Source organism: Benincasa hispida, chromosome 3, assembly GCF_009727055.1.
Source record: "Benincasa hispida cultivar B227 chromosome 3, ASM972705v1, whole genome shotgun sequence".
In the NCBI taxonomy this organism is placed as follows: Eukaryota; Viridiplantae; Streptophyta; class Magnoliopsida; order Cucurbitales; family Cucurbitaceae; genus Benincasa; species Benincasa hispida.
Window position 1 is genome coordinate 61147708 of NC_052351.1, and position 11848 is coordinate 61159555.

The window sequence follows — 11848 nt, forward strand, 5'->3', positions numbered from 1 at the left end:
CAGAGTTTATCTGTGGATCTTTGATTAAGGTAAGTAATCTTACCACTGGAACTGCCCACGGGCCAGGCTTTAGTTATATGCTAGTATGATTAGTGTGTGTTATGGTAAATGTTAGCATGTTGATTGATAGTATGACCTAAATCAAAGTATGTTCTGGCACAAATTCTGATTTGTTTACATACACACTTAAGTGCTTGATCGTTAGTATGTGATAGTATGTGTTTTCATATGTCGATGTCTGATCTGCTGGTGTTGAGGCATACTTGCATGTTGTGGATTTATGATATAAGTTATACATGGATGATGTATAATATGTTATTAAGAATTATGTGTATGTGATGAAGTCATGGTATCAAGGATTTTTATGTATGTTTTAGAACTGTACAATATTGAATCATAGCACGTTAAGACTGTGTGGATATCCTCATTGATTAGTTAGATGCTCACCAGTTTGTGTTTCCTTCGAGATTTACCAGTTTGTGTTTCCTTCGGGATTCACCAGTTTGTGTTTCCTTCGGGATTCACTAGTTTTGTGTTTCCTTCGGGATTCACCATTTTTGTGTTTCCTTCGGGATTCACCATTTTGTGTTTTTCCTCGGAGAGATTCGATTCACAGTTTTGTGCGCATACTTAACTATAATAGGATAGGACTCATCTCTCATTTGTTACATGTATTTTTGTGCCATATGCGGGTATCTAGAGGACATAGATGCCTAGCCTGACCCCAGTGGTGGGGCTACTTACTGAGTATTTCATACTCATTCTTTCTTATGGTGTATCAGTAAGGGTAGAGATGCACCGGCGATGGTGCAGCGGAATTCGTGATCGTGTCACTGGGACTAGTTTTTACGCTTCCGCATCATGAGATTTAGAGTTCTTTTCATGTTTCTCTTAATGTTTAGTTTTGATGTTTGAAACTTATTATTAAGAATCGTTTTTCATATGTATTTATTAACCTTTATGATTTATGGGTACCTATTATTGTTGCATTAATAAAGTCTTTTGAACTTCTCTTGTTTTAATTAGCATTTATTTCAAATAACTGAGCGTCGTTTTAAATTCTTTGCATGCATTTATTTTAGTAACGACCTTACCTAAGTCCTAGGGGGTCGGGTCGTTACATTGTGGTTGCATGAGACTTACCTTTCAACTGTTCCCTTCTTTTTCATTTTAATACTCTTAGTCTTTGAAGTGGAAAGTCCTGACTTAGTTCATGAGGATGATCCCTTTTGGAACTTTTTTGAGGTAGCAACATTTGCTTCCTCTTCTTGTCCCTTAGTCTTCATAAGACACCGGTATGTCTGGAGCTCGTTCAAGAGAGTAGTCAAATTGTACGCAATCTTGTACATCATCGCATTTGTGGCAAAATTGTAGGAAACTCTTCAGAAGAGACACCATGATGAAACTAACCTGACTTTTCTCATCAACGACAACACCATTTACCTCCACTATTCGTAAATAATTGACTAAACTCTTTAGCCACGAGATCCACCATCCGCTAACTACCAGGCATTCAACTAAAAATTGACAGCTGCACTCTTCTCACCACAGGTATATTTATGTGTCCATCGGATATAACCAATCAACAGTACGATAACCCTTCACAGATGCTCGTAAGTACAACTGAGCCAATTTATCGTTTTTGCCTATAGTTACATCTAACTTCTTAGTACCATTGATCCCTCAATGAACCAACATAGTCCTACTATGTGTCCATCTATCAGGTTATGAGAAGGTGTGTGGCGCCACATCGTTCAAGCCCTGGAATCAGACCTTAAGAGAGCAATCTATCTACTTACCTCTGCTTCGGGGAAGGAGTGAATTCCATCTTGTGTAGCTGAGTTGCCAGCTCCCAAATCAGACGAATACCCAAAGTGGTAGGTTTGAGTCGCTGATCTGCATGCACCCATGCAATCAAAGAACCGCCCTTAAAGGCAGGAGTTCCCAACTCACTCATGATTGAGGTCATGTTACCTATGGTCATCCTAGTGAAGTGAAGTCTCTGTCATGAATGACATATATATACTGGAGAACTATAACACTTCAAGGTCCGATCTTATACAAACTCCTTTGTATAGGACACCCCCGCTTGCATGTCCCCACATGAATGATCAGGATCAGACCATTTGTAGCAAGTCACAACACTTGTAACTATTTTACAAAGCGAGCCGCATTCGTAGCATTACCGAGATAAGGTATCCCTCCTATATCCATTTACTACAGACCATTTTGGTCATCACTTAAGACTGATCCACTTGTATGTCTCCACATACATGCTTAAGTTACAAACGACAAAGAGATCTTAGTTTATTGGTTTGTGGTAAAGCAAATAAAGCATCCAATGTTCATAGACACAAGTGAAGAAAATATCATATATTATACATCAATAGCGTTTGTTCAAAACTGTGTTTACAAACTATAGGACACGAGAGTTTAGGGAATCATCCCCAACAATCTCCCACTTTTTCTAAAGAGAGGTTGGTGTACATACACTAGTACAAAATAATAAACTAGGGCACTAAGGCCCAGTACAAAAAATATCTCCCACTTGCTCTAGTCCAGCGGCGGACGGTATCGTAGACCCATGCTCTGAAGATGACCCTCAAACATTGTATCTGTGAGAGCCTTCGTAAATGGTTAGCTACATTGTACTCTGAAGCGATCTTCGTGATGATCACGTCCCCTTGATGCACTATCTCGTGGATGAGATGATACTTCCCTCAATGTTTTTGCCGCGCCTGTGACTCCTAGACTCCTTGGAGTTTGTCACAGCACCACTATTGTCACAATAGAGAGTGATTGGCCTAGACATGTCTGGAACAACTTCCAGATCTATTAGGAACTTCTTGAGCCAAATGGCCTTCTCAACAGCTTCACGAGTTGCTACGTACTCGGCCTTCATCGTGGAGTCGGTGATGCACCCCTGTTTAGTGCCTCACCACACTACTGCTCCTCCGTTATGAGTAAAAACTGACCCTGAAGTGGACTTTCAAGAGTCCTTATAAGTCTGAAAGTCAGAATCTGTATATCCAGTAAGGATCAAATCCTTAGTTCCATACACGAGCATGTAGTTCCTCATTCTCCGAAGATACTTGAGGATGTTCTCAATTGCGGTCCAGTGACCCTGGCCTGGGTTGGATTGATGCCTACTGACTATTTCCACAGCATAGCAGATGTCTGGTCTAGTAAAGAGCATCGCATACATCAAACTGCTAACGACAGATGCATATGGAACCCATCTCATCTCCTCAACCTCTTGAGGCGTCTTAGGACACATTTCCTTAACAGTGTAACTCCATGCCTGAACGACAGTAGGCCTCTTTTTGAGTTCTACATCAAGTACTTAAGCAACATCTTGTTAATGTATGATGCCTGAGACAACACTAGCACTTTGTTCTTACGATCCTGAAAGATCTATATACCCAGAACAAACTGAACCTCTCCCAAATCTTTCATTTGAAATTGGGTCGCTAGCCAGTTCTTAACTGTAGTCAATAGTCCTACATCATTCCCAATGAGTAGGATATCGTCTACATACAACATTAGGAAAACTACGGAACCGCTGGCGAGTTTCTTGTAAACACAAGGTTCATCAACGTTTTGGTCAAAGTCGTACGATTTGATCGCAGTATCAAACCGAATATTCCAAGATCGAGACGTCTGTTTCAGCCCACAAATGGACCGATTAAATTTGCAAACTTTTTGCTCTTGTCCTTGGGCAATGAATCCATTGAGCTGTACCATATAAATGGTCTCTTCAAAATTGCCATTCAGAAAGGCCGTCTTGACGTCCATTTTCCAAATCTCATAATCGTAATAAGTGGCATGGACAAGAGGATGCAGATCGACTTCAACATGGTAACAGGTGAGGAAATCTGCTCATAGTCGACTCCCTCCACCTAGGTATAACCCTTTACAACAAGTCGAGCCTTGAAGGTTTGCACCTTTCCATCGGCACCTCGTTTCCTCTTATAGATCCATTTGCAATCTATAGGTCTTACCTCATCAAGCTGATCTACAAGATCCCACACTGAGTTGAAGTACATTGACTCCATCTTGAGATCCATGGATTTGACCCTTTCATCCCAGTCAATATCCTCCATTGCCTTCTGATAAGACAACAGATCCTCAACGTTGCCATCGGTTACCATAGCAAGACTTCCGTGAAACCCAGATAACGAATGGGTGGTTCACAACCCTCCCACTGCGTCGAGGTTCCCTCAATTCTAGAGGTGGAACTGACCTACCAGATGAACTATCATCAAGAACTCTTGCTGATGAAGCAGGTCCTTCAACAACTCTTGTTGAATTTTCAGTAGTGTCGTTGGAAAGCTCACGTAACACGATCTTACTACGTGGACTGTGCTCCCTAATATGACCCTCCTCTATGATGGTAACATTCGTGGAAACAAACATTCTATTTTTCGATGGATCATAAAAGTAACCCCCTCGTGTACCTTTGGGGTAGTCTACATAGAGGCACAATCTCGACTGTGGTTCCAATTTCTTTGGATTAGCCTCAAGCACATGTGTTGGGCAACCTCATATGCGAAAGTGACGTAAATTAGCTTTATGCTCGTTCCACAACTTCAGAGGTGTTATCGCAACACTTTTGGAAGGAACACAGTTGAGAATATATACTGCAGTCTTCACTGCAAAACCCTAAAACGAGTCCGGTAAGGAAGCGTACCTCATCATCGAACGAACCATGTCCAATAAGGTTTTGTTTCTCCTCTCCGCTATACCATTCTGCTGAGGTATACCCAGTGCTGAGAGTTGGAAAACGATTCCATGTTCTATCAAATAGTCCTGGAACTCTGAATCCAAAAACTCTCCACCTCGATTCGATCGAAGTGTCTTAATCCGTCTATCTAATGCATTTTCAACTTCAGCCTTGAACTTTCTGAACTTTTCAAAGGATTCAAACTTTCGTTGCATGAAATAAACATACCCATACCTAGAGTAATCATCCGTAAAACTGAAAAAAAATACTTATAGCCTCTTCTGGCTCGCACATTCATCGGACCACAAAGGTCAGAATGTACTAACTCTAGAGGCTCGTTGGCTTGATAACCTTTTCCAGTAAAAGGTCTTTTAGTCATTTTACCCTCAAGGCAAGATTCACACACCGATAAAGAATTTTCTTCTAACTCACTTAGAAGGCCATTCTTCACCAACCTCTCAACCCTATTGAGATTGATGTACCCTAATCGAAGGTGCCAAAGTTGGGCATTTTCTTTTGGAGAAACTTGTTGACGTTTATTTTGAGTTACACCAATTTTAAACATCTCTATGTTATGAAGGGAACTTAATGCTAACAACCTTAGTACATACAAGTTATTTTCCAGTGTTGTTGTATAGATCTCAACTCCATCCTTATGAATAAACACTTTATTCACATTAAATTCAAGAGTATATTTGCACTACAACAAGCACTTTACAGAAATTAAGTTCTTTTTTAACTCAAGAACTATAAATATATCTTGTAAAATAAGAAATTTCTTATGTAAAGTCAACTGGACTCCTCCCACTGCCACAATTGAGACGACGTGCCTGATGCCTACTCGCATCGTCATCTCACTAGCCTCCAACTGCCGTCAGGATTTAATTCCCTGAAAAGAAGAACAAACATGATTAGTGGCGTCCGAATCAATAATCCAAGCAGAATCATCATTCTCCACTAAACAAGTTTCTAACACCAGTAAATCATATTTACCTTTGTTTTCCTTGGCCTTTATCTTCTCCTTCAACCAGCGAGGACAATTTCTCTTCCAGTGTCCGTCTTGGTTGCAGTGGAAACACTTTCCCTTTTCAACCAATGCTGGATGCCTATTCCGCTAGGCGACAGGTGGTGGATTAGCAGGGCCTTCCCCTTCCCCTTACCACCCTTCATCTTCTTCTACTTTCTAGTGTTAGAGGTAGAAGGTGTAGACTTCGTCTCTGAGGTCAAACCTCGATGGAACGTCTTTGAAGACGAGGCAACATTTGCCTCACCCCCCATCTTCTCCTTACTTTTCAGTAAGGATTGATATGTCTGCAACTCATTGAGGAGAGTTGCAAGGGTATAGTCCACTTTGTTCAGAATCACATTGCTAACAAAGTACAGGAAGTTTTCCAACAACGAATGCAGGATAATGCTAACCTGGCTGCCCTCATCGATCCTTGACCCATTCATCTCCGCCACATTGAAGTGGACCATTATGTTAAGTACGTGTTCACGAACAAAGGTGCCTTCCTCCATTTTGGAGTTGAAGATGTGTTTAAGAGCCTCATGCTTAAGCTGTCTAGACGGTTGTCCAAACATCCCCCGCAGGTACTCCATGATTTCACATGCTGAGACCATGGGCTCATGATTTTTGGCCAATATATCGTTAAGACTGGCCAAGATATAGGCTCGGGCCTTCTCATTTGCTCATGTTCAACGCTCGTACGCCTCCCGAACATTTCGAGCGGCGTTAAAAGGTGGAATCGGAGGGCGCTCCTCTGCAAGGACGAACGTGAGATCCTTGATGATTAGTATTGTCGTGATCATATGTTTCCAACTAGCAAAATTCTTGCCAGTTAGTTTGTCGACACTAAGTAAAGCAATGATGGTTGTAGCCATTTTAAAATCATTGCTGAAAATAGAACAAACTTTTATAAGTCTACGCTTAAACCACATTTTAACACCAATTTTAGTTTTAGCAAAATAGTTTCCAAGTACTCTAAGTGATAAAGACTTTTATTTCACAATGATGCCTCAGCGAGGTAGGACAAACGTCACTGGTGGGTTGATCAGATGTCTCTTCACTAGGATGAGACAATCTTAACCATTAGACAGCAACAACTCTTGGAACTGTACCTAACAGTCACCATTCATTCTGTTTAGAACTGTTGACCTTTAACAATTCCACGTAAGTGTAACCCCTCGTTTTCGGCCCAAGAGTCCCGTCCTAATGCACCCATCGTAGGAAAAAAGCAGATTAGGACAAAAGACTAAGTAACCTTATCCTATACAGGAGATCAAATAAAGAAACGTGCAAAACTGCCATCCTATAAGGGGACACTCCCATGGTGCCTCGAGGCGATTCACAGAAACTTTATCCAACCTAACGAGAGAGATCGAGGGATATGTTGTCGCACGTCCTGCTCCCACTTACTATGAACATTCTCTCCATCCACCTTGATATTGACTTACCCAACCACCATCCTTTAGGGGGACACTCCCAGGGTGCCACGAGGCCAAGGATAGATCTCACGGTGTAGACAATAAAGGGAGAAACGCAAGAGGTTTAGATGAAGCATCAGATGCCTCAAATACTTCCCACTAAATGTTCTATCTAGGAGTTCATTAGCTTAGACCATCCGGCTATTTATTTTAATCTAAGTTTGTTTAATCCGCTAAAAAACAACTTTTGTCTTTGAAATTAAACAAGTTCAACTAGTCACATTAAACTCTTTAATAGACTATCCTCAATCTTGCATGCATACATCAAATCTATCTAATTCACCTTTCCAGGTAGGTTCCCAGGTAGAGGTGTTCTGTTTCTGTCACCTTAAATACCCCAGCCTAGACAGAACCTGCCTTAGACAAAAGTTCCTTTATAGATAGATTTGCTGCATTTAAACTTTTATTAATCAATTTAATCCTATTAAACTGAATACAAGATTGAAGCCTAAGGTTGCTAATCATATTAGAACCGTGATCTTAGGTCTATCTCCACCAAGTTTTAAAACACTTTTAAAACCATGATTCAAACCTAAATCAGCATGCATGTCTTTCTTATAGATTTTAGTTCTAATTTCCTTATAACCTTTATAAAAAAAACAACTAAAACCACATTGCCGCACAACTAGGTATTTATAACACTTATAAATTTAACCCATGTGTCATGCTTCATGCAATGTCTGTTTATTACTATACATAACTTTTATATACATACACCCTTATACTATACCATTTATAATATAAAGATGATGCATGTCTATGCCTTTATGCATGCATAAATATAACTCTTATATTATATGATGCATGAGCATGCTCTTATGTAATTTAAATCATGCTTCCCTAAATCATAACACTTACAATAAAGAGAAATGACGCATGACCAATGCATAACCTAAGGTGAGATTTCTTCTATATGGCATACGATATGACATATAAATAAACATACATCCTATGTACATACACAAAGATTAATGGACCGGGATAACCGCTTCTAAAACCAGAAATAAAAAATTCTATCTATAACATTTTCCATCGAGCAAACCAGTTCACAGACGAAGCGGGTCTTTAACCGTCCGGGCAAAGCTCCCATCGTGTAGTAAACGTGTCTGGGTATACGATCGTTTAGCTACGATCGAGTACCAATAACTATGCGATGAAGCATGAGGTACCCAATCGTTTAAAGCACAAGACAAAACACGCGAGTCCTAAACGATCGTTTAGACGACAACGTAGCTGTGAATCATGATCGTCTAGACGATCATTTAACAAGTGATAAGTAACGATTTATCCCGCGATCGTATAGTCAAAAACTAAGCGATGAAGCTTACTAAACTACACGATCGTCTAGTGCCCTCCCGAGTATCTGATACTCAACGATCGTCTACCCCATCGTTTACACAACCCGACCAACGCTTGGTCGTCTTCATCCTCGAAGAACAGCAACCCTTGCCTTGAAGCTTCTTCACGAACGACTCACAGACTCAAACAACTTTGAAATTACAGACTCGATAGCAATTAATATGCCCAAAATCGTAGGGGCCCTTACAATTAAATTCAAAATGTAAAATAATTTAAACAACTAGAGGCTTCATCCCAGAAAACTCCATTAATCCCACATCTACAAACTATTTAATGCTTAAACAGAGAGCATACATGTTTTTATCCACCGAGAAAGTAAATGAAATTCTTTGCATCAATGAATTTGGAATATCAGAACCTGGCTCTGATACCAATTGAAAGAACTCTTATACAAGAGTACCTCTGAGTGGAAGCGAGATCATCCCAAACTCATTGTGGCAGAATCAACGCATTTACAATCTAACAGAATAGATACGCAATATTCAACAAATTACTGGCATGCTCTAGAAACTAAACAACAAGAGAACAAATACATACCAGTTGAAGAACTCTCCTTCACTAAAACTCGTTCTCCTCCAAGGAATGCTCCTCTCGCTCTCACTGGGAAAGTCCAAGCAAATCGTCCACCAAATCCCAGTCATCTACCCATGAACGGACTCCACATGAACATAGAAACGGGGAGGACACCACCACTTAGAACCCTCGATATTCTTGGTGTGAGAATTTAGGAGGTGTCGGCTCTGTTGGATTTGGTAGAGGAAAGGAGGAAGAGCAGATCATATACCACAACCAAGCAAGTGGAAGAAGGCTGATGTTTATCGTATAGACAGTGCTTGATCGTTTAGGAAGCGGTACACGATCGTTTAGTAAATAGGCCGTGACCGTATAGACGATCGTGTAGTAAACGCTCAGGCGCACGATCGTTTAGGAAAAAGCTAGACGATGGCTTAGCAAATTCTTTACAATAGTTTAGTAAGCTGTGCGCGTGTATACAGTCGTGTAGAAATGTTAGGCTATCGTGTAGGCTCTCTGTTTACTATGCGATAGACAATATACACTTAACGTGAGTGAATGACCGATCTCATTGCAAAATAAAAACGATTTTCATTTTATTCTTCATATACGAAAACTGTAAGCAACCTCCCACTATCACACGATTACGAAGAAAATGTCGGCACAATTATCCTATAATTGTCCAATTAAAAATTAATAAATATAATCATATTATATTCATTAACCTATGATTTAATATCACATCATATACAATACATTAACCATAGTCTTTTTCTCCTCCACTAGATATAAATCATATTTATATCAATTTCTTCCAAATAATGTATGTCATACATAATGTCAATCACATCATATATAACTAACCAGTTAAAATATATCATATATAATCAAACTCCCTCTTATCAATTTGAACACTTCAACTGACGCAAAAACTTATTCTCAACTTGAATCCATTGAGCTACCAAGGGGACCTTATGAACCTATGGCTCGAAGCTCCAACGGTACATGAATAGTTAACTAAACTCTTTAACCACGAGATCCACCATTCATTAACTGCAAGGTATTCCACTAAAGACAGATAGCTGCATTCTTCTCACCACATATATATTTCTGTGTCCATCGGATATAACCAATCAAGAGTATGATAACCCTTCACAAATGCTAGTAAGTATAGCTGGACCAATTTATCGTTTTTCCCCTGTAGTTACATCAAACTCCTTAAGTACTACTGATCCCTCTAATGAACAATACAACATAGTCCTACTATATGTGGACACCTCTCTGGCCATGAGAAGGTGTGTGGCGCCACATTGTTCAAGCCCTGGAATCAGCCTTTAAGAGAGCAATCTATCTACTTACCCCTACTCCGGGGAAGGAGTGAATTCCATCTTGTGTAGCGGAGTTCCCAGCTCCCAAATCAGACGAATCCCCAAAGTGGTAGGTTTGAGTTGGCGATCTGGCCACTCGCACCCATGGAAATCAAAGAACCGCCCTCAAAGGCAGGAGTTCCCAACTCACTCAGGATTGAGGTCATGTTACCTATGGTCATCCTAGTGAAGTAAAGCCTTTGTCATGAACGACATTACATAATGAGACTATAACACTTCGAGGTCTGGTCTTATACAAACTCCTTTTTATAGGACACCCCACTCGCATGTCCCCACATGAATGATCACGATCAGAACATCTGTAGCAAGCCACAACATTTGTAATTATTTTACAAAGCGGGCCGCATCCGTAGCATTACCAGGATAAGGTATCCCTCCTATATTCATATACTACAGACCATTTTGGTCATCACTTAAGACTGATCCACCTGTATGTCTCCACATACATGCTTAAGTTACAAATGGAAACTAGGGATCTTAGTTTATTGGTTTGTGGTAAAGCAAATAAAACATCAAATGTTCATAGACATAAGTGAAGAAAATATCATATATTATACATCACATGCATTTGTTCAAAACTGTGTTTACAAACTACAGGACACAAGAGTTAGGGAATCATCCCCAACAAAAAAAGCTTGAACCTGACCCTAAAGGCTTCAAATAGGGCAGAACCGACTGGAAAATGGCAAACCGGACCGAACAGGTCCAACTGGACCGCTCTTCCTCACGTACGCGTGTTTCTGGAAAAAAGATGAACAGCGTCGCAATGCTGTTGAGGAGTGTTGTGATGCTCCACCTCGTGGCCCAACACCCTATTTTGGTTTTAACTGTGTTTTACTCTAAATTTCTTCAAATTACAGCCTAATTTCATCTTTAATGACTCCAGCAAATTTACAAACTCTTCTTTACACATTAAAGCCCATATACAAGAGGGCAATTACAATAATTACAATAAAAAAAAAAAGAAGCTCAATTTGATGCCAAAACCATAATATATCCAACTTTAGCAACCATAGTATTCATCTCATGAAAAAAAACCACCAAACTTAAATTAATGCAAATTGAGTGCTTAAAACATGCTTTGATATTAGTTGTTGGAGTTAGAATCATGCAAGCGGAAGCACTTAGGATCTTAAGTACTCTAATTACATAAATTTAAGGATTAAACATGCTTGATCAAAACTGTAAAACCATAGTTTTAAGAGCAAACCTTGAAGTAGCTCGAAATTGAAGCAATCCTTTGGTTGTTTTTTTTATCATGAACACTTTGTGGACCACCACTAGAGTCTTCCCCGCTATTCTCCGGCCTTGGAACGGATTGTACAATCCTAATTTGTGATGCATTTGAAGGGGAAAAAAAGAGTTTGAGAAAGTTTTGGTG